The sequence below is a fragment of the Maniola hyperantus genome, chromosome 27 (assembly GCF_902806685.2).
Source record: "Maniola hyperantus chromosome 27, iAphHyp1.2, whole genome shotgun sequence".
NCBI lineage: Eukaryota > Metazoa > Arthropoda > Insecta > Lepidoptera > Nymphalidae > Maniola > Maniola hyperantus.
The window spans coordinates 3,637,334-3,658,755 of record NC_048562.1 but is presented as its reverse complement, the minus strand read 5'-3'; positions in this window follow the sequence as shown (position 1 = coordinate 3,658,755).

The window sequence follows — 21,422 nt, the reverse complement described above, 5'->3', positions numbered from 1 at the left end:
GCTACCAGCTTCCAAATCGATTTTTTATCGACTACACCCCATTGTGGCCATCGAATAAACTACTCGATTAATGGACTTCAAATCGTATTATGTCATTGGCGAATTCTTCAAACCTCTATTATGCCTATATTTTTAAATAGATTTAATGTGGTATATCTATACATAATATATATACAAAAACCGGCCAAGTGTGAGTCAGATTCGCGCACCGAAGGTTCCGTACTAGTTGTATTTTTTCAACATTTTTAGGGTTCCGTACCTCAAAAGGAAAAACGGAACCCTTATAGGATCACGTTTTTGTCTGTCTGTCTGTCTGTCAAGAAGCCTACAGGGTACTTCCCGTTGACCTAGAATCATGAAATTTGGCAGGTAGGTCTTATAGCACACTTTGGGGGAAAATACGGAAACCGTGAATTTGTGGTTACATCCTGAAAAAAAATTAAAATGTGTTCATGAACAAATATTAGTATTTTCAAGTAAGATTAATATACCAAGTGGGGTATCATATGAAATGGCTTTACCTGTACATTCTAAAACTGATTTTTATTTATTTTTATGCACAAAAGTTTTTGAGTTATCGTACCAAATGTCGAAAAAATACAACTGTAGTACGGCACCCTCGGTGCGCGAGTCTGACTTACACTTGGCCTGTTTTTGTTTTTTAATATGCCCAGTGTATGGATGGATCGGGATGATGTAAGTAAGATTTCTAACGATATCACGGTACACCCAAATCTGTTTAGGCTCTAAAAAGTTATGGTGCAATAAAGAAACTCACATACGTATGCATAAACTCTGAAATCATTACACTCCTTTTTTGGGCAGTAATTTTGTATGGCACCTCTTTTCCAGCGTACTCGTACTTGTATATGTCCATTACAATGCTTCTTTCGAAATCCAATCCGGATATTTTGAAAATAGAATGTTCATAATCGGAAAATCCAGTGATGAACGATCTCAAGCGAGCAGGTCACGACCCCAGGTTTGAATTTGGAAACGGAATTAAATGCCATTGTTTCTACGATCGATTTACGAAGCAGAATCATTCTTTCGCTTCGAATGGACTCCGGATCCATTTATTTTAAATTTGGAAATGGTTCCCAATCGATTGGACGTTTCTTCGATTTTCATGGCGTTTTTTAAATTAATAAGAATTTTTAATAATTATAATTGAGACAGTAAACTAACTGTAGATTATGTTTAAAGATTTACAAAGCTCATGTTAATTGCTAACATTTCATTTTTTAAGTGAAGATAAATTCGTATGCTTGTGTGCGTGACAGTGTACCTATGTGTTGACGACCTCCCTGGCGCAGTGGTAAGCGCTGTGGTCTTATTAGTGGGAGGTCCCGGGTTCGATTCCTGGCAGGGATTTGGAATTTTATAATTTCTAAATTTCTCGTCTGGTCTGGTGGGAGGCTTCGGCCGTGGCTAGTTACCACCCTACCGGCAAAGCCGTGCCGCGAAGTGATTTAGCGTTCCGGTACGATGCCGTGTAGAAACCCAAGGGGCATGGGTTTATTAAAAATAAAAACTGCCATACCCCTTTCAGGTTAGCCCGCTACCATCTTAGACTGCATCGTCACTTACCACCAGGTGAGATTGCAGTCAAGGGCTAACTTGTATCTGAATAATAATAAAAAAAATGTATGTAGGTACATAGCGATACAAGCACGCAACTATCTTTGCTGGTAAGTTGGTATCTAGCCATAGACAAAATCTCCCACCAGACGAAAAGACCTCGTTTTTCTCGCTGTAGTCGAGTAACAAACTAATTCTATATATAAAATTCAAAGTCCTGACTGACTGACTGACTGACATATATATAAACGCACAGCCTAAACCGCTGGTCCTAAAGACATAAAATTTGGAGGGTCTATTCTTTGTAAAGAGTAAGTATCCATTAAGAAAGGATTTTTCGAAATTCCACCCCTAAGTGGGTTAAATGGGGGATGGAAGTTTATATGAAAGTCTGTCATTTTTCAAGTTATTTGCATGAAAATTGGTATTTGGCTTTTCGATCACAAATGAAGAAATACCTGTTTCAGGATTTTTGGAAAATTCGCCCATAAGGGTGGTAAAATAGGGGATGAAAGTTTGGAAGGTTATATGTGTTATTCGGTGCTGGTGCAGGGTGCGCGTCCTGATGTTATAATGTTTGTTTCTGAAAAAAAAACCGGCCAAGTGCGAGTCAGGCTCGCGCAATGAGGGTTCCGTACTACAGTCGTATTTTTTCGTCATTTTGCACGATAATTCAAAAACTACGATGCATAAAAATAAATAAAATTCTGTTTTAGAATATACAGGTGAAGACCTTTCATATGATACCCCACTTGATATAGTTATCTTACTAAGAAAATTGAAAATACTAATTATTAGTTCATGACCACAATTTAATTTTTTTTGTGTGATCAAGCCTAAATTCACGGTTTTCAGATTTTTCCCCAAATGTCAGCTATAAGATCTACCTACCTGCCAAATTTCATGATTCTTGGTCAACGGGAAGTACCCTGTAGGTTTCTTGACAGACAGACAGACAACAAAGTGATCCTATAAGGGTTCCGTTTTTCCTTTTGAGGTACGGAATCCTAAAAATGCCATTTGTTTCCTGTAGGCCACGCGGGCGAAGCCGCGGGCAGAAGCTAGTATTGCTATAAGATAAATGTATTTAAAATCTATACTTAATATTAGAAAAAGGTAAAGTAATCTCTGGAACTACTGAACCGATTTTGAAAATTCTTTCACCAGTACAAAGCTACATTATTCCTGAGTGAGATAGGCTATTTTTATTTATTATATTTCAAAAAAATTAGAGAAGCGGGGGCAGGTCGCTAGTCGAAAATAATCCGTATTAGACCCGACTGACAGGTTCATTTCGTATTCCGATCCTCAACAATACAAGATCACTTCCTTTTACAAAGATACAATGTTATTCTTCTAGATGTGACCTCTGTAGAACAGCCGTAAGCCTTAACAGCCGCAAGTGCCTTAACAGCCGCAAGAACCTCGAGAGTCGCAAAAGTCGTAATAGTAATAAGTAGACTTTTCAGCACTAAAATGCAAATGATATCTGCAGCGCCGGGCCTTAAAAATGCGTAAGTAGAGGTTGTGCCTACGTACAAGACCGCTCTGCTGTCATTAGCGTTTATTCAATGCTCCCGATGCGGCTGAACATATTATCTGCTGAGGACAGTAAAATTAATAATGAAGTATAATAAAATTAATATTATAGGACTACATTAACTCTTGTATTACATAATAATATATTAGGTACTGTTAGAACGAAAACCACTTTGATATACTTTAACATACTTTCAATCACCATTTGCTTATTAAATTGATTTACAAGTAAATACCGCTGCCATTCAACGCGTCACTAGAGAGTGTCTAGACTCCACACCAAACCATAGACTCTTAGCAAACGTCCGAGGATTAGGACGTGTCCAGACTATCAGCAATTAATCTAACACACTATCAACAAGCCACCTAACAGTACATTGTTTTTACATTACATTATTTTTCATTTTGAGTGTTTGTGGTTATTGAAGTTATTTTAAAAATATGACACTGCGTCGAATAGAGGTGCGTCCCGTGGACGCAGTAGTGCTCACCGCACCGTTGCGGCCCGACCCATCTCTTATGGACGCCTTCCAGAGTAATGGTGTTTCTAGTATATTCTCTACATCCGTGTTCCCAGTAGTATTTTGCTTTATGATAATTTTATTGTCATACAAATGATATGCGTGAAAGGTCGGGAATAATATTAGTTTTTCAATCATATTTACTTATGTAAGGATAATTTTTATGATGTTATTTGTATATTTACGGATCATTGGCTCGTTTTAAGCAATTATTTTTATTTCGTACTAGCTGACCCCCCCGCGCCTATCACGTCACTAATTTGTTTTGCCTTCCTGGAACCCCTCCACTTTATAGTATGGTATTAAAGTTCAAATTGACTTTTAAGGAATATGCTACTTTACGTGCTGTTTTTAGACTTTTTAGGCAATTTTTAAATTTTTCTCTCCGTAAGAACCATCCTCGTACTTTTTTTTTTTTTTTTTTTTTTTTCAATTAACTATTTATTTTTTTAAGATTAGATTGTATCACAGTTGAAAATACTAATTATTAGTTCAAATGAATAAAATTTTAAAACAAAACATACAGAAAAACTTATCACTAAAAAATTTATATTTACAAAAAATATACGCCGTCCAAATGGTCAGTTATGGGCATTGTGCCCAAAACACTGGCGCTATTACCTCGCTGAACGGCAAGGCTCAACCGTTGAGCGAAATAAGCACCAGCTCTTGGGTCCTCGTACTTCAAGGAATATTATAAAAAAAGAATTTGACGGTTTCATAGAATAGGTAGGTTCTAACTGGTGCCCGCGACTTCGCTTGCGTGGGTATAGGGTTGAAATCCAGTGGGTTCTTTTGATTCATTCAACATTCGTACCATTTTTTAGCCCTATGCGAATTATTGTAACCTTGAATATCTATTTGACTGGTCTATAGTATAATTTATATCCCGTAGTGTGAAATGAGCTTAATAGAACGAAATGACGTATCAAGTAATTTAGTTCGAGCAAGTGGTCAAAATGGGGTAAATGAGGTAAGGGGGTTCGGGAATATGGTATAAGTCATATTTATTGACGTCACACCCCGGGCGTAGCATTATTGATTCTGTTATTATAAACTGCGACTGAAACGGTTTGATACTTGCTTCAAAAAACCGGCCAAGTGCGAGTCAGGCTCGCGCAACGACGATTTTTTTTTTTTTTTTTTTTTTTTTTTTTTTTTTTTTTTTAATAGATATAGCGAGCAAGCGAGCAGGCGGGTCACCTGATGTTAAGTGATTACCGCCGCCCATGAACATTTGCAGCACCAGAGCAGCCGCCGATGCGTTGCCGGCCTTTAAGGAATTTGTTGGTCCGCCCCTTGAATAACCCCATGTTATAATCTAGTGGGAACACCGCCGATGGGAGTTGGTTCCACAGTTTGCACGTGCGTGGAAAGAAGGATCTGGCGCAGTACTACAGTCGTATTTTTTCGACATTTTGCACGATAATTCAAAAACAATGATGGGTAAATATAAACAAAAATCTGTTTTAGAATGTAAAGGTGAAAGAATGATACCCCACTTGATACATGTAGTTTTCTTACTTAATTATTAGTTTATGACCACAATTTAATGTTTTTTGTGTGATGTAACCACAAATTCACGGTTTTCAGATTTTTCCCCTAATGTCAGCTATAAGACCTACCTTCCTGCCAAATTTCATGATTCTAGGTCAACGGGAAGTACCCTGTAGGTTTCTTTACAGACAGACAGACAGACAACAAAGTGATCCTATAAGGGTTGCGTTTTTCCTTTTGAGGTACGGAACCCTAAAAAGAAAGAAGGAAAAAAAGATTTTACTAAATATACTAGATGGTGCCCGCGACTTCGTCCGCGTGGATTTAGCTTTTAAAATCTCTGTATTTTTCTGTAAAGCGCTATACATTTTGTCTTCACAGCGCCCCATCCGCGCGCTCGTAGCGCTTGCGCTGTACGAAATCCCATATAATATGTACCTAAATGCACGATCATCATCATCATGATCAACCCATCGCCGGTTCACTACAAAACACGGGTCTCCTCTCAGAGTGAGAGAGGTTTTGGCCATAGTCTACCACGCTGGCCATGTGCGGATTGGTAGACTTCACACACCTTTGAGAACATTATGGAGAACTCTCAGGTATGCAGGTTTCCTCACGATGTTTTCTTTCACCGTTAAAGCAAGTGATATTTAATTTTTTTTATTTTTTTTAAAGAATATTAGCCATTTTGAATGACTAATATTCCCCTTTCCTCTCCAACTAAGCGTCAAGCTTGTGCTAGGAGTAGGTACGACAATAGTGCAACGGGCGGGGTTTGAACCGTCGACCTTTCGGTTTTCAGTCCACTCCTTTACCCGTTGAGCTGTTGAGGCTCGCACGCATTTAAAACGCACATAGCTCCGAAAAGTTAGAGGTGCGTGCCCGGAATCGAACCCCCGACCTCCGATTAAAAGGCGGACGTCCTAACCACTAGGTTATCGCAGCTTAAATGCACGATGGACCGACCAAATTAAGTCTGCTGTGGGTGGTCCTTTGCACGAGTGTACCAGGCTGTCGACCAGCAGGGAGAAGTGGCGAATGCTCGTGAGGTATATAACATCTGCCCTCAAAGACGTTGCTTCGTAATGACCACGACCGCTCTGCCAAGAGTGCTACGACGAAGAAGAAGAAATGTACGACACGCACGGAGAATTTCGTGGTCATTTCTATGTGTTTTTTTTAAATTATTTTTATTGTAAGTACAACATATTTTGCACGCCATACATAAATGGCAAAAATGTGAAAGGGACCATCCATGTATGTACCATCATTTACTACTCACATTTGGCAAATAAATGATTTCATTTCATTTCGCGATAAAGTATCAAAATGTGTTGGTCCTGTTACAGCCCACATACAGTGTGTTGTATGGTAATCTAGTAATATAATTATAATGTATGCGGCACGGTGAGCGCAGCGAGCGATAATGGATGACTGATGGCTGAGCGACGGGGCAAGTGTGGGAGAGCTGCGTGTACACTTACCAGAGACAGTGCTTTGTACTGAACCTGGTAAACCTGTGTCGACCCTACAAGGAACAATGCCACACTGTGTCTGTCTGTCTGTGTGCGAGCTTATCACTGCATATCGGTTGAACAGATTCTTTCTTTCTTGCTTCACTCTCTGCTGGTTTCCGCACCTAAACGTTTCCGTCTGTTGTGCGTGCATTGCCCCTCCCCGCTGAAGTCTTCACTCCAGCCATCCAAGCTCGCTCCAGAGGCCGAGTAGACCGCCCAGGTTGCCTTTTTTTGTTTTTTTTTGAAAATTCATCCCCTAAGGGGGGAAAATAGGGGTTTGAAATTTGTGTAGTCCACGCGAACGAATCCGCGGGCATAAGCTAGTCTTCTTATAAATAGGTAATCCATACTAATATCCATACTCCATACTAATATTATAAATGCGAAAGTGTGTCTGTCTTTCTGTCCGTCTATCTGTCTGTCTGTCTGCAAGCCTTTCACGGCCCATCCGTTCAACCTATTTTGACAAAAACAAAACCAACCTATTTCGACAGATTGCATCCCGGGGAAAAACATAGGCTACTTTTTATCCCGAAAATCAAAGAGTTCCCACGGGATTTTTAAAAACCTAAATCCACGCGGACGAAGTCGCTGGCATCATCTAGTTAATTATATATTTTATTGAACAACTTGTGTTCACGACTGTACATGTAAACCAAGGAGCTCGTATAGAAGTGATTCGTTACATTTCTTTCCAAATGTCCAACTGCACTAATAAAACAACTTTATTTCCTTCAAGTTAAATGTAAACTACCTACTTAACTGTTTAGTTAACCTGGCAACCGGTTCAGTTAATTATGTTATCAAAGTGTTTAAACTGTTTTACATGGACTACCTACTTTATTAAGCGGCGATAGCCTAGTGGTTAAGACTTCGGTCTTCTATTCTGGAGTCCAGGTTCAATCACTGGCATGCACTTCCAACTTTTTAGGATTCCGTAACTTAAAAGGGAAAAACCGGCCAAGTGCGAGTCAGGCTCGCGCAATGAGGGTTCCGTACTACAGTCGTATTTTTTCGACATTATGCACGATCATTCAAAAACTATGATGCATAAAAATAAATAAAAATCTGTTTTAGAATGTACAGGTGAAGACCTTTCATATGATACCCCACTTGATAAAGCCACTCACTTCGAAAGTTCAAAATACTAATTATTAGTTCATGACCACAATTTAATTTTTTTTGAGTGATCTAACCACAAATTCACGGTTTTCAGATTTTTCCCCAAATGTCAGCTATAAATGATCTACCTACCTGCCAAATTTCATGATTCTAGGTCAACGGGAAGTACCCTGTAGGTTTCTTGACAGACAGACGGACAGACAGACAGACAGACAGACAACAAAGTGATCCTATAAGGATTCCGTTTTTCCTTTTGAGGTACGTTACCCTAAAAAGGAACCCTTATAGGATCACTTTGTTGTCTGCCTGCCTGCCTGCCTGCCTCTCAAGAAACCTATAGGGTACTTCCCGTGGACCTAGAATCATGAAATTTGGACTTGACCATATCTTGTCATTTATATCGATGGTTATAAACAGAAAAGTCTTCAAGCAAACTCGAACTCCTTCCCTCCAATTTCATTATCATGATCAACCAATCGCCGGCTCACTACAGAGCACGGGTCTCCTCTCAGAGTGAGAAGGGTTTTGGCCATAGTCTACCACGCTGGCCAAGTGTGGATTGGCAGACTTCACACACCTTTGAAAACATTATGGAGAACTCTCAGGCATGCAGGTTTCCTCACGATGTTTTCCTTCGCCGTTAAAGCAAATGATATTTTAATTACTTAAAAACGCACATGGTGCGGTGCGTGCCCGGGATCGAACACCCGACCTCCGATTGGAAGGCGGACGTCCTAACCACTAGGCTACCACAGCTTCCCCCCAATTTAACCTTACGTTAATAAACAAAGTAATCTCTTCCCGTTGTTTGATTACCAGTGATTACAAGATGGATGATCTTCAAACTTGAGTTACGATAACTTGTTATCTCTTATTGTAAATAAGTGATAACATGGCTATCAAAAGCTCAAGGGTTAGGCGTTAGGCGGTGGGCAGAATATCCGAATGCGGTAGGTTTAAATCCTTTATCTTAAAAGGAAAAGGTGACTGACGTATCACTCAAACTACTAAACAGATCGGGCTGAAATTTGGCATGCAATTATTTATTATTTAAATTTATCCAGAAGAAAGAAAAGAAAAGAAAGAAAGAAAAGACGTTTATTAATACAAATTATGCCACACATCACAACTTAAAGCTAAGAGCTGGTTGTTCCGGCGCTTCTTCCACCTGAGAACAAGCAAAAGAAGCGCCGGAACAAATTGTTATATTGTGTGGCACAACCCGAAAAAAGGGTCCCAGCTCAGCATTATGCTGTATGCCTTGTTGCACAAGGACATACAGCGCTGATTTTCAGCTGATTTTCAGAAGAAACATCTCTGCAAAAGCTACTCTAGACTAATATTATAAAGAGGTAAGTTTGTTTGTAGGGGATAATCACAGGAACTACCGAACTGATTTTGAAAATTCTTTCACCAGTACAAAGCTACACTGTTCTTGAGTGACATAAACATTTTTTATTTTCAAAAAAAAATAGATCCATATGTAAATTGTAATAAGCTAGCCGTGTGAAGCCGGGGTGGATCGCTAGTCTAAATATATAAAAGGAAAAGGTAACTGACTGACTGACTGACTGACTGACTAATCTATCAACGCACAGCTCAAACTACCGGACGGATCGGGCTGAAATTTGGCATGCAGATTGCTATTATGACGTAGACATCCGCTAAGAAAGGATTTTTGAAAATTCAATCCCTAAAGGGGTGAAATAGGGGTTTGAAATTTGTGTAGTCCACGCGGACGAAGTCGCGAGCATAAGCTAGTTTTAGTTTATTTTCGAAAAGTATAGAGGAGTCAAAATTCCTTTTGCTTACAATATTCCGTTCTATCTTAGGCCACATCATCACTTCCCATCAGGTAGTGATCAAGCGTGCGCCTTTAATGAATTAAAAAAAAACAGATAGCAATAAGGGCCACACTACACGTGTCTAGTCGCTCCTCGCTAGTCGCTGTGTGTAGTGTGTAGTCGCTCCTCGCCAGTCGCTGTGTGTAGTGTGTAGTCGCTAGTCGCTGTGTGTAGTGTGTAGTCGCTAGTCGCTGTGTGTAGTGTGTAGTGTGATGTGATAGGTACACGTAAGTAATTGTGCGTCGAAAGTGTGCTCTCATTGTGTATAATGAGTACGCCCGTTTGTGTCTATTCCACTACGATGTCGTGTCACTAGATGTGACATTTATTTATTTTTCCTCATACTATAAAAGGCCGTGATAGCCGATTATAGTGGTTAAGACGTCCTCCTCCTATACGGGGGGGGGGGGGGGGAGGAGCCTGATCGGTCCAGTAGTGCGAGCTGTGCGTTGATCCCACCCAGCGTGGTAGACTATGGCCAAAACCTTTCTCACTCTGAGAGGAGACCCGTGCTCTGTAGTGAGTCGGTGACGGGTTGATCATGATGATGATGATAATGACATATCCCACACCCGGCTATACCTCCCTTGAACTGACTCCATTGAAAAAGGACCCCGGATGGGTTCGAAACTAGTCGGGTGAACGTCGACTACACACCTGAGTATAGCCGGGTGTGGGATAACATGGAAATCACTCACGATAGTTTAAACGCTAAAATATATCCAGTAGTTGTGTATCTGTGTACAAATGACGGCTTTTACGCCGCGGCGCGTGATACGTGTCCCGCTAAGTGGAGAAACATCGTTTATCTCGTTTACAACTAGGTTTCCACTAAAAAATTCATAAATTGGACTTTGGTACGACCACAGAAGTCAGAACACTAATATTACCCCCTCCACCCCCTGTCCCCCCATTTATCATTGCCCCCAACGTAATGGAATGGCCGCGCTGGCGTCACTTTGTTGTCACGCGAGCGAGAATTTTTGGAAATTCAACCCCTAAGCGGGTAAAATAGGGGTTTGAATGGACGAAGTCGCGGGACATAAGCTAGTTAATAGATAAGTATGTTATATCCAGTAGTTGTGTATCCGTGTACAAATGACGGCTTTTACGCCGCAGCGCGTGATACGTGTCCCGCTAAGTGGAGAAACATAGTTTATCTCGTTTACAACTAGGTTCCCACTAACAACAAATAAAAACTTGCCTACACAGTTCGTTTCTGATTTGATCACGTAGAGAAACTCCAAGCATAGCTCTCTCCATCGCCCGCTGAGACAGCTAGAAGCTAGAAGTCAGCACACTAATATTACCCCCTCCACCCCCTGTCCCCCCATTTATCATCGCCCCCAACGTAATGGAATGGCCGCGCTGGCGTCACTTTGTTGTCACGCGAGCGAGAATTTTTGGAAATTCAACCCCTAAGCGGGTAAAATAGGGGTTTCAATGTAGTCCACATGGACGAAGTCGCGGGACATAAGCTAGTTAATAGATAAGTAAAAAAAAAAAAAACTTTATTTTTCACACAATAATTTCACAAACAATAACAGCTGGGAACGATGATCCTGCAGAAGTTTACACTATGTTATATCCAGTAGTTGTGTGTCCGTGTACAAATGACGGCTTTTACGCCGCAGCGCGTGATACGTGTCCCGCTAAGTGGAGAAACATCGTTTATCTCGTTTACAACTAGGTTCCCACTAAAAAATTCATAAATTCCTTTACTTTTGGTACAACGCTGCCGCTAAAGCCTTTATTTCACCGAAACGGACATAGGTATACCAAGTACGCTGGAAAAGGTATTTTAGGCTGATATACCTACATAAATGTAAAAGCCTGATTTTTTTTAATGATTATTATTATATTAGCCATGTTAAATGACAAATATTCCCATTTCCTCTCCAACTAAGCGTCAGGCTTGTGCTAGGACGGGCTGGGCGGGGTTTGAACCGTCGACCTTTCGGTTTTCAGTCCACTCCTTTACCCGTTGAGTAATTGAGGCTCTTAATTGAGACTAAACAAAGATATGCTATACAAAATGCCAGTTAATTTTTGATTTTGAAAAAAAAAACATTTTAATTTTTTTCTCGTGATATAACTACAAATTCACGGTTTTCAGATTTTTCCTGCCATACTTCATGATTCTAGGTCAACGGGAAGTACCCTGTAGGTTTCTTGACAGGCTATGGTGACGTGAAATCAAAGAAAAATACTACCATACGGCTACCTGCGTCAAATGTACTAACTAATTAACATTGACGCCTGCCAGTGACGTCGAAGCCTGGACGTTTTGTTGGAAGTTCCCTACCTGTCGTAAACTGTTATGACGCTCGCTGCTGCCACATGAGTAGATTGCTCCTATCAACGCCAAAATAGCGAAAATTAAATTGCTTCAAAAACAGGTCGGCAATCGCAGGTCCAGCGGTATTAGTAAAGGTCAGTGCTTTATTTCAATATTGCCTAAGTGATGAGACTGCCATTTTCTTGCTAGGCCTGGCAGAGATATAGTGCCTATGTCAAAAATAAATTAGGTATTTCTTAGTGAAACTTAATATATAAAAGGAAAAGGACTTGATCTATCAACGCACAGCTCAAACTACTGGACGGATTGGGCTGAAATTTGGCATGCAAATTGCAGATAGCTATTATACACAGGCATCCGCTAAGAAAGGATTTTTGAAAATTCAACCCCTAAGAGAGTAAAATAGGGGGTTGAAATTTATGTAGTCCACGCGGACGAACTCGCGAGCATAAGCTATTTAATATAAAATTAGTATGGAGTGTGGACCTAGGTAAGTGGTAGAGGTCAGTCAAGTCAATTTATAGTTGTCAATACACCCTAACTCTACGAAGGTAGAGCAGAGTAGAGTAGGGACAAACATAGCGGCGGCAAAGCGGACTCTAATAGAGTCAACATGGACCTCTAAGTACTCTACGTGTAGAGTTTAGAGTGGTTAGAGCGGTCATCTCTAAATATCATCTCTAACGCTCACGACATTGGACGAATCGAGCTGAAATTTGACATACAGCTTTTATTCAGTTTTAAAGACCGCGCATGCACGCAGAAACCCGTTCTTTAGCGTGTGTGATAGTAAAAGAGATAATCTTTTTACCCGACTGCGGCGAAGCCCAAAGGAGGGATATGTGTTTGTTGTAAACACAACAACATTATCACAAGAAATACACTGGGTCTGTGATCTGCTCTAGAGATATTGTCAGAGACAGTGATATGACAGTAATGTAACAGCCTGACATTAGGCAGGAAACGGACAAAAGAGCTTCAACTTCTATATTCAATACATAACGTTAACGGACCTTTACATACATAAATTCTCAACACACAAATAAAGGAAACTCAAGACCAGAGGGGAAGCTTCACACTAGCTCACGCACACCACGACGTGCCACGGACGCTCCGTGCGCCCAGTCTGGCGGCAAACGGAGCGTCCGTGACACGTCGTGGTGTGCGTGAGCTGCGCTAGAGTGAGTGAACCTACAGCCAGCCGCTAGTATAAAGCTTCCCCTCTTGTCTATATGTATATCTACTCGTGTGCTCAAGATTCCACAAAAACCATCCGCGACAGCCAAGAAGAAAGAAGTTTTGAAACTTACCAGCTCCTAATACTGCCTAAGGTACAAACAGTGTTTGATCTATATGTATATATTATGTATGTCCGTACCTATGTCCGCTTGTAACTACTGAACGGCTCAACCGATTTGATAAATGATACGTCATTAGATTTGTCTTGATGGCGTGAGTGTCACTACGAAGCTAAAATTCTTAAAAAATCAAAATGGCAGATTTTATTAGATACCTATGTGATGTTGATGTAAAAGTGAAGTATATTAAAAAAAGGAAAGTTAAGGTAATAGAGTCTCCTGAAAACTTGTGATTTTCCACACAGCGGAATTTCCACGCGCAATTACGTTTTAACTTTTAGTTGTACCTTCCTACCTGATTGATTTATATTTTGATGTCCTGTCTAAATGTTCGTAGCTCCACACCACTTTACCCAAGTGAATAAATAGGTAAATGTGTTTGTCTACGCGTTTCCCGCGCCGAGGTGGTCCGTTATTTACACACCTCTATTTTCGGTGTCACACTAATTTGTCCCGAAAATGTCTAATATGACACCGTGTTACGCGTCCATTGTCACGTTTTGGAGACCCGAGTTTTGGGCCTTTTTGAGAACATACGAAATATTTAGGACCAAGGTATGTATCTATTATCAAAAGCAAAATTAGTGCAAGTGTAATAGGCACTAGTTCGTAAACTTTTTTTGTAAAACTATTTTTAAAAATAAAAATAATAAAAATTGGCACTCGCTTCGCTCTCACTTTTATTTTATACGTACCTATAAGACGTTTTCCGCGATTGTGTCCACTTGAATTTAGGTTTTTAAAACCCATAGGAACTTTTTGATTTTCCGGGATAAATTCAAATTTCTTTATTGCGAATATTGGTAAAACAAAAAGGTACAGCGAAATTCTGCCTATTAGCAAGCAATATATTATGATATACCTAACAACGTGTACATAGTTTAAAAAGTTGTCTAATAGATGCAAGCTACCTCAGATATAGGACCTGGAGAGTGACGTAGGCTATTTTTTCCAGGATAATCAAAGAGTTCGCCCGGGATATTTAAAAACTAAAATCAATGAAGACAATGTCACGGGCTTCATCTAGTAAGAAAATAATATTATGCGAAAATGTTAATTTTTCCTTTATAAAATTTCCCCTCCCATAAAAAAGGGTAGGTATTTTTTTTTACCGACATCAATTAAAAAGGTGTTATGAATTACCCCTACACGACCCTCCGCAGGTTATTGCCCCCACTTCAATAGTTTATAACATATTTTTTTATTTGAGTCCAACGGGGCTTCTTCTAAGCGCGGGGGTGTTAATAGTGGGGAACTAATGTGGAGAGCAAAAAATACAGCGTAACAAGAGGTCAACGACCTACGAGAGTTATTTAAAAATAAAACCGGTCAAGTGCGAATCGGATTCGCACTCGAAGGGTTCCGTACCATCGTACAAGGTATGTAGAACACTGCAAGTTAATGACAGACAAACTACACCATCTATATGTGATTTGGTAAATAACTTTTTTCGTGAACACATTTTTTTGTGATGTATAAATAAATAAAATAAAATAAAAATAAAAAAGCCGTTTATTCCCATACTCCTTAATGCATTTTAGTTCACAATGATGTTAGTTTCGTTAATAATTACAATATATTTCTGTATTCTTAAATTGCTAAGTTGTTAGTAGGTATTGTTAGTTAGTAGATAGGTACAGAGTTTGTCTTATATGCATATAACAAAAACAAAAAATAAAATGTAAAATAAAAACGTATGTTATGAGATATGGGCCCCTTCTCGGGTAAAGGCCTCCTCCAACTTCTTCCAATTCTTGTGATGTATACGTACATACAATTCACGGTTTTACAATCACTTCGTTGTCTATCTATCTGTTTGTATCTCAAGAAACCTACAGGGTACTTCCCGTAGAACTAGAACCATGAAATTTGGCAAGTAGGTCTTATAGCAGACATAAGGGAAAAAATCTGAAAACCGTTAATTTGAGGTTACATCACACAAAAAAATAATTGTAAGTCAAAAAAAAGTCAAATGATTTATTCAAAATAGGTATTTAATAACTCTTTTTGATGGTCAGATGTTGGATTTCTAAGATATAGTGGTGATAATTATTACGCGAACTTAAAACTAAACCTACGAGGGTTCCAAACGCGCCCAGGTCTGAGAAGAGCCCACAACAAACTCAGCCAGTGAATTATTGTTTTCAATTTTCAAAGTAAGATAACTACCTATACCAAGCGAGGTATCATAATATTATGAAAGGGCTTCACTTGTGCATTCTAAAACAGTTTTTATTTATTTTTATGCGTCATAGTTTTTGATTTATCGTACAAAATGTCGAAAAAATACGACTGTAGTACGGAACCCTCGGTGCGCGAGCCTGACTCGCACTTGGCCGGGCTTTTTTTCCTTTCGAGGTACGGAACGCTAAGAACCACATTTTTTGCCATCTTTCTAATGAAGTATTGATAAAATGGCTAAGGTTTCGTCATCGGTAAATGCTTGTCAAAATACACGCGTAATACGATAACGGCGTCATGCAAGGGTGAAGTTTTTAGGGTTCCGTATTGCTAGAGAAAAAATAGAACCATAGTAGGATCACTTCGTTGTCTATATGTCAAGATCCGTCAATGGAATCAAAACCTACAATCATGAAATTTGGCAGTTAGGAATGCCTTATAGGTTACTAGCTTATGCTCGCAACTCCGTCCGCGTGGACTGCACAAATTTCAAACCCCTATTTCACCCCCTTAGGGGTTGAATTTTCAAAAATCCTTCGTTATCAGATGCCTACGTCATAATAGCTATCTGCATGCCAAATTTCAGCCCGATCCGTCCAGTAGTTTGAGCTGTGCGTTGATAGATCAGTCAGTCAGTCAGTCAGTCAGCCAGCCAGGCACCTTTTCGTTTTATATATTTAGATAAATAGCACAAGTAAAGGGAAAAATCCGAAAAACCATAGGTTTGTAATCACAAAAAATAACACTTATTACAATAGTAGGTACTGAACCCTTCGCGTGCGAGTCCTAGTCGCACTTGACCGGTTTTTTAATCAACTTTTATTCAAGAATTGTATAAAAAGGGTGATAGCGTTATCACTTGCCTTAACGGTGAAGGAAAACATCGTGAGGAAACCTGAGAGTTCTCCATAATGTTCTCAAAGGTGTGTGAAGTCTGCCAATCTGCACTGGGCCATCGTGGCGACTATGACCTAAACCGTTCTCATTCTGAGAATAGACCCGTGCTCAGTAGTGGGCCGGTGATGGCTTGATCATGAAGGTTTCGCCATCGATAAATGCCTGTCAAAATACGCGAGTAACACGATAACAGGGCTGATGTTTTTTTAATCTATTTTTAATCGAAATTCATCCCTTTGCGTGGGTGAAAATAAACTTGTTATTTATGCTTTAAATATTTTTTTCATCTTAAGTTTTGACACTGTTATCTACAACGGAAAAAGGGTTTACAGATCATATTTTGCTAGCAAAGACTCGAATTTCTAACCCTTACCCTTCCCTTAAGATTTATTTTTAAACTAGCTTATGCTCGCGACTTCGTCCGCGTTGACCACACAAATTTCAAACCCCTATTTCACCCCCTTGGGGGTGGAATTTTCAAAAATCCTTTCTTAGCGGATGCCTACGTCATAATAACTAACTGCTTGCCAAATTTCAGCCCGATCCGTCCAGAAGTCTGAGCTGTGCGTTGATAGATCAGTCAATCATGTTATGTATTTCAATTCAGTACCTACCCTACTTGGACTTTAGAGTGACCATGGAGAGCACTCTTAAGGTATGATAAGGCAGCGCTGCTGCGAGCAGCGTGGTTCGGAATCATACCTTTAAATCCTTCAATCAAAAAAAGATATTATATAAAACTAAATAACTTAAATTAGTAGATTTACTTGTTAAATAATTTCTCGACGAATGAAACTCTCTAGTTAAAGCCTATTCAAAATAAATTGTGACCTAAATCTTGACATTATAAAGCACTTATTTCAAGTTTAAATTAAAACATTACCCCAGTGTTCAACTCGAGAACTGAAAATAAATTGTGTCGCAATTTATACCATCCTGTATATAATACAAGTACCTACACTAGTCTGTGGGTCGTACAAGACGCGAGAGCTCAAGAAACGTGGAGGCGACTTTTTATTTTAATACTTACTAGATTATGCCCGCGACTTTGTCCGCGTTGACTACACAAATTTCGAACCCCTATTTTATCCCTTTAGGGGTTGAATTTTCAAAAATCCTTTCTTAGCGGATGTCTACGTCACAATCTGCATCAATCTGCATGCCAAATTTCAGCCCGATCCGTCCAGTAGTTTGAGTTGTGCGTTGATAGATCAGTCAGTCAGTCAGTCACCTTTTCCTTTTATATATTTAGATTACAATTAACTTGCCGTTTCTATGTATAGAAACACACACATTCTATGTTCCAGTTACACCCTGTAGGGTGGCAAAAACGAAGACAGGTGATAGTACTGATGATTACTGATATGATACCACAAAAAATCTAACTGCAAAGATTTGGAACACCTTTCCAGCATCAGTTTTGCCCTCCAATTATAATATGAGTACCTCCAAGTCAAGAGTGAATAGGCATCTTCTAGGCAAGCGCGCTCCATCTTAGGCTGCATCATCACTTGCCAACAGGTCTGATTGCAGCCAAGCCAAACAAGAACATTGCGTGTCCTCGAAGTTATGGCTTCATACAGGCACCAGAAGTATCCACGTCCAGGAGCACCTTTTATCACAACACCCAACATCACACAACACCATCATGTTGTGACTATTTTACAATCGATACAGCAGACAAAGTCTGTCAGCCACCGTAACATAACATGAACATCACGTGTCCTCGGAGTTATGGCTTCATACAAGAACAGAGCCATTCAAGTCCGTCAAAACTTTTTATCACAACACCCAACATCACACAACACTATCATGTGACTATTTAATATCTACATTCCTACAAAGTCCATCTCTGCACTAGTATAACATGAACATCGCGTGTCCCCGGAGTTATGGCTTCATACAGGCACCAGAGGCGTCTGAGTCGAGGCAAACTTTTTATCACAACACCCAACACCACACAACAACACCCAACACCACACAACACCACCACAACGAGACTACACTACACAACACACGAGTGTGTTTTCTATTTAATAATCCGCATTGGTGACAAAGGTCGAACACACGGAGTTTTTATTTTCTTCTAGAAAACCACCTTATACTTATTTATGTTTTAGGATCTTGGAATATCCTTGAATATATTTTGGATTATATCATCATCATCATCACTATCTCCCATCAACCAATCGCCGGCTCGCTACTAAGGCGTTTCCTCTACGAATGAGAAGGGTTTGCCCATTGTCTACCACGTTGGCCAAGTGCGGATTGGTAAACTTCACACGCCTTTGAATTCTTTGAGAACTCATATTATAGGTAGTGTGGTGGACTATGGTCAAACCCTTCTCATAATTATTATCTCCTAAATATATAAAAGGAAAAGGCACGGAACAGTTTTCTGTTCCGTGGGAAAAGGTGACTGACTGACTGACTGATTTATCAACGCACAGCTTAAACTACTGGACTGATCGGGCTGAAATTTGTCATGCAGATAGCTATTATGACCTCACTCGATGAAGCCCTCGGCAACCTGGGCGGTCTACTTGGTTTCTGGAGCGAGCTTGGATGGCTGGAGTGAAAAGACTTCAGCGGGGAGGGGCAATACACGCACAACAGACGGAAACGTTTAAGTGCGGAAACCAGCCCAGAGAGAGAAGGAAGAAGAAGGAAGGAAGCTATTATGACGTAGGCACCAGCTAAGAAAGTATTTTTGAAAATTCAACCCCTAAGGGGTAAAATAGGCCTTGCTCATCCGGCAATGGACTGAAATTATGAGTTCTTATCAAGAATCGTTAGACGTAATATGGTGTTGCACGTAAGGCGTTGAGATTTAAAACGGAAATTCAAAATAGTATTTAAAAATACCACACAATCGAAATAAATGCCACAAGGATCCGATAAAAATTGTCGCCAAGATTAACTAAATAATTACCAATTAAGCTGGCCCGATTATGATCTAACGACGCTTAAATAATCAATTCCATTTTTCATATAATTTATCAAGCGGGATAAAGATCTTCGCTTAAAGGTGAGAAAGATGGCGGCGGATTTTATAAAATTATTTTGCTATGTTGAGCGTAATTAACATATTTCAATTTGTACTATGAGTTTCAATGGAGAAGGCCATGTACAAGTAACTCTCTCTTTGTATTGTATTTGTCATTGCTGAGGGTATCGACCCCTTTCCAGTTTACCAACCTACCAGCAAAGTCATGCCGCCAAGCGATTTCTCACTTTGGAAGTGTCTCTCGCGCAAACTATTCAGTATAGAAAAAAATGATATTTGAAACCTATATATCATTTTTGAAGACCTATCCATAGATATCCCACACGTATGGGTTGGATGAAAAAAATTTTTTTGAGTTTCAGTTCTAAGTATGGGGAACCCCAAATTTTTTTGTTTTTTTTTATTTTTGTGTAAAAAATCTTAATGCAGTTTACGGAATACATCTACTTATCAAGTTTGAACAGTATAGCTCTTATAGTTTCGGAGAAAAGTGGCTGTGACATACGGACTGACAGACAGACAGCCATTCGGCTACGGAACCCTAAAAATGGCGGTGCTGTCGATGCGCCGAGCTATTGTTAGTTGAAACACATAGTATGCAAAGAAAATGTAGATGATCAAGTCTTAGATAATAATGTTAAACTATGTTCATACTAAATTTTAATTTTAAACGCAAATGATGTTGTTTTATGTAGATACTATAGTAGTTGCCCGCGACTTCGTCCGCGTAAAATTTCTGGTTTCTCATGAGATCTGAAATTTTCCCGCTGCAAAAGGCGTCACTTACCTACTCACTCAGTCTCACCCATGCCCATTTTCATATATCTAACTTCAAAAACAGGATTTTCATATACCTACCTACCATTGTGACATGTATTCTAGCAAAATAAAGGATTTATGATTTATGATTTATGATTTATAACTTTTAAACCCCCATTTCACCCCCTTAGGGGGAGAATTTAGTTAGATTCTTTCTTATCTGATACCTACCCCCTAGAAAGAACCTACGTTTGAAACTTCAAGTAAAAAATATAACAATAGTTAAAGAAATTATATAATAACTTTTCCCCCCTATTTTACCACCCTTAAGGGGGGAATTTTGCAAATTGAATTATACAGATGTCGATTTTCATGTCTCTAACTTATAAACATTTGGACTTTCATACAACCTTCGACCCCCCCCCCCCCCCCCCATTCACACCCTTAAGAGGGGAATTTGTCAAAACCGTTTCTTAGCTGACACCTACGTCCTATAAAGAACATACCTTCCAAATTTCAAGTTTGTAGGCTTTATAGTTTCTGAGATTTCGTGATTAGTCAGTCAGTCAGTGAGTGAGTGAGTGGTATTTCTACATACTAGCTCATCCCGCGACTTCGTACGCCTGCCCCATTAGGTAAACCACCACTATACCAAAAATCACACCGTTTTATGACTACATCCCAAGACCCTAATATGGATAAATCTAAGATTTTGTAAGTAAGTATGGTATATACCTATTACTCTCAGATAGTTGATAATATTTTTTTTTTATTCAGATACAAGTTAGCCCTTGACTGCAATCTCACCTGGTGGTAAGTGATGATGCAGTCTAAGATGATAGCGGGCTAACCTGGAAGGGGTATGGCAGTTTTTATTAAACCCATACCCCTTTGGTTTCTGTGGCATCGTACCGGAACGCTAAATCACTTGGCGGCACGGCTTTGCCAGTAGGGTGGTAACTAGCCACGGCCGAAGCCTCCCACCAGACCAGACCAGAAATTTAGAAATTATAAGATTCCAAACCCCTGCCAGGAATCGAACCCGGGACCTCCCACTATTAAGACCACAGCGCTCACCACTGCGCCAGGGAGGTCGTCGAATATATCGTATAATATATCAATAAAATATCGGTATTTTATATCGGTATTGAATATTAAATACTAGCTGATGCCCGCGACTTCGTACGCGTGGATTTAGGGTTTAAACATCCCGTGGGAACTCTTTGATTTTCCGGGATAAAAAGTACCCCATGTCACTCTCCAAGTCTTAAACTATACGGCACCCAAAAATCACGTC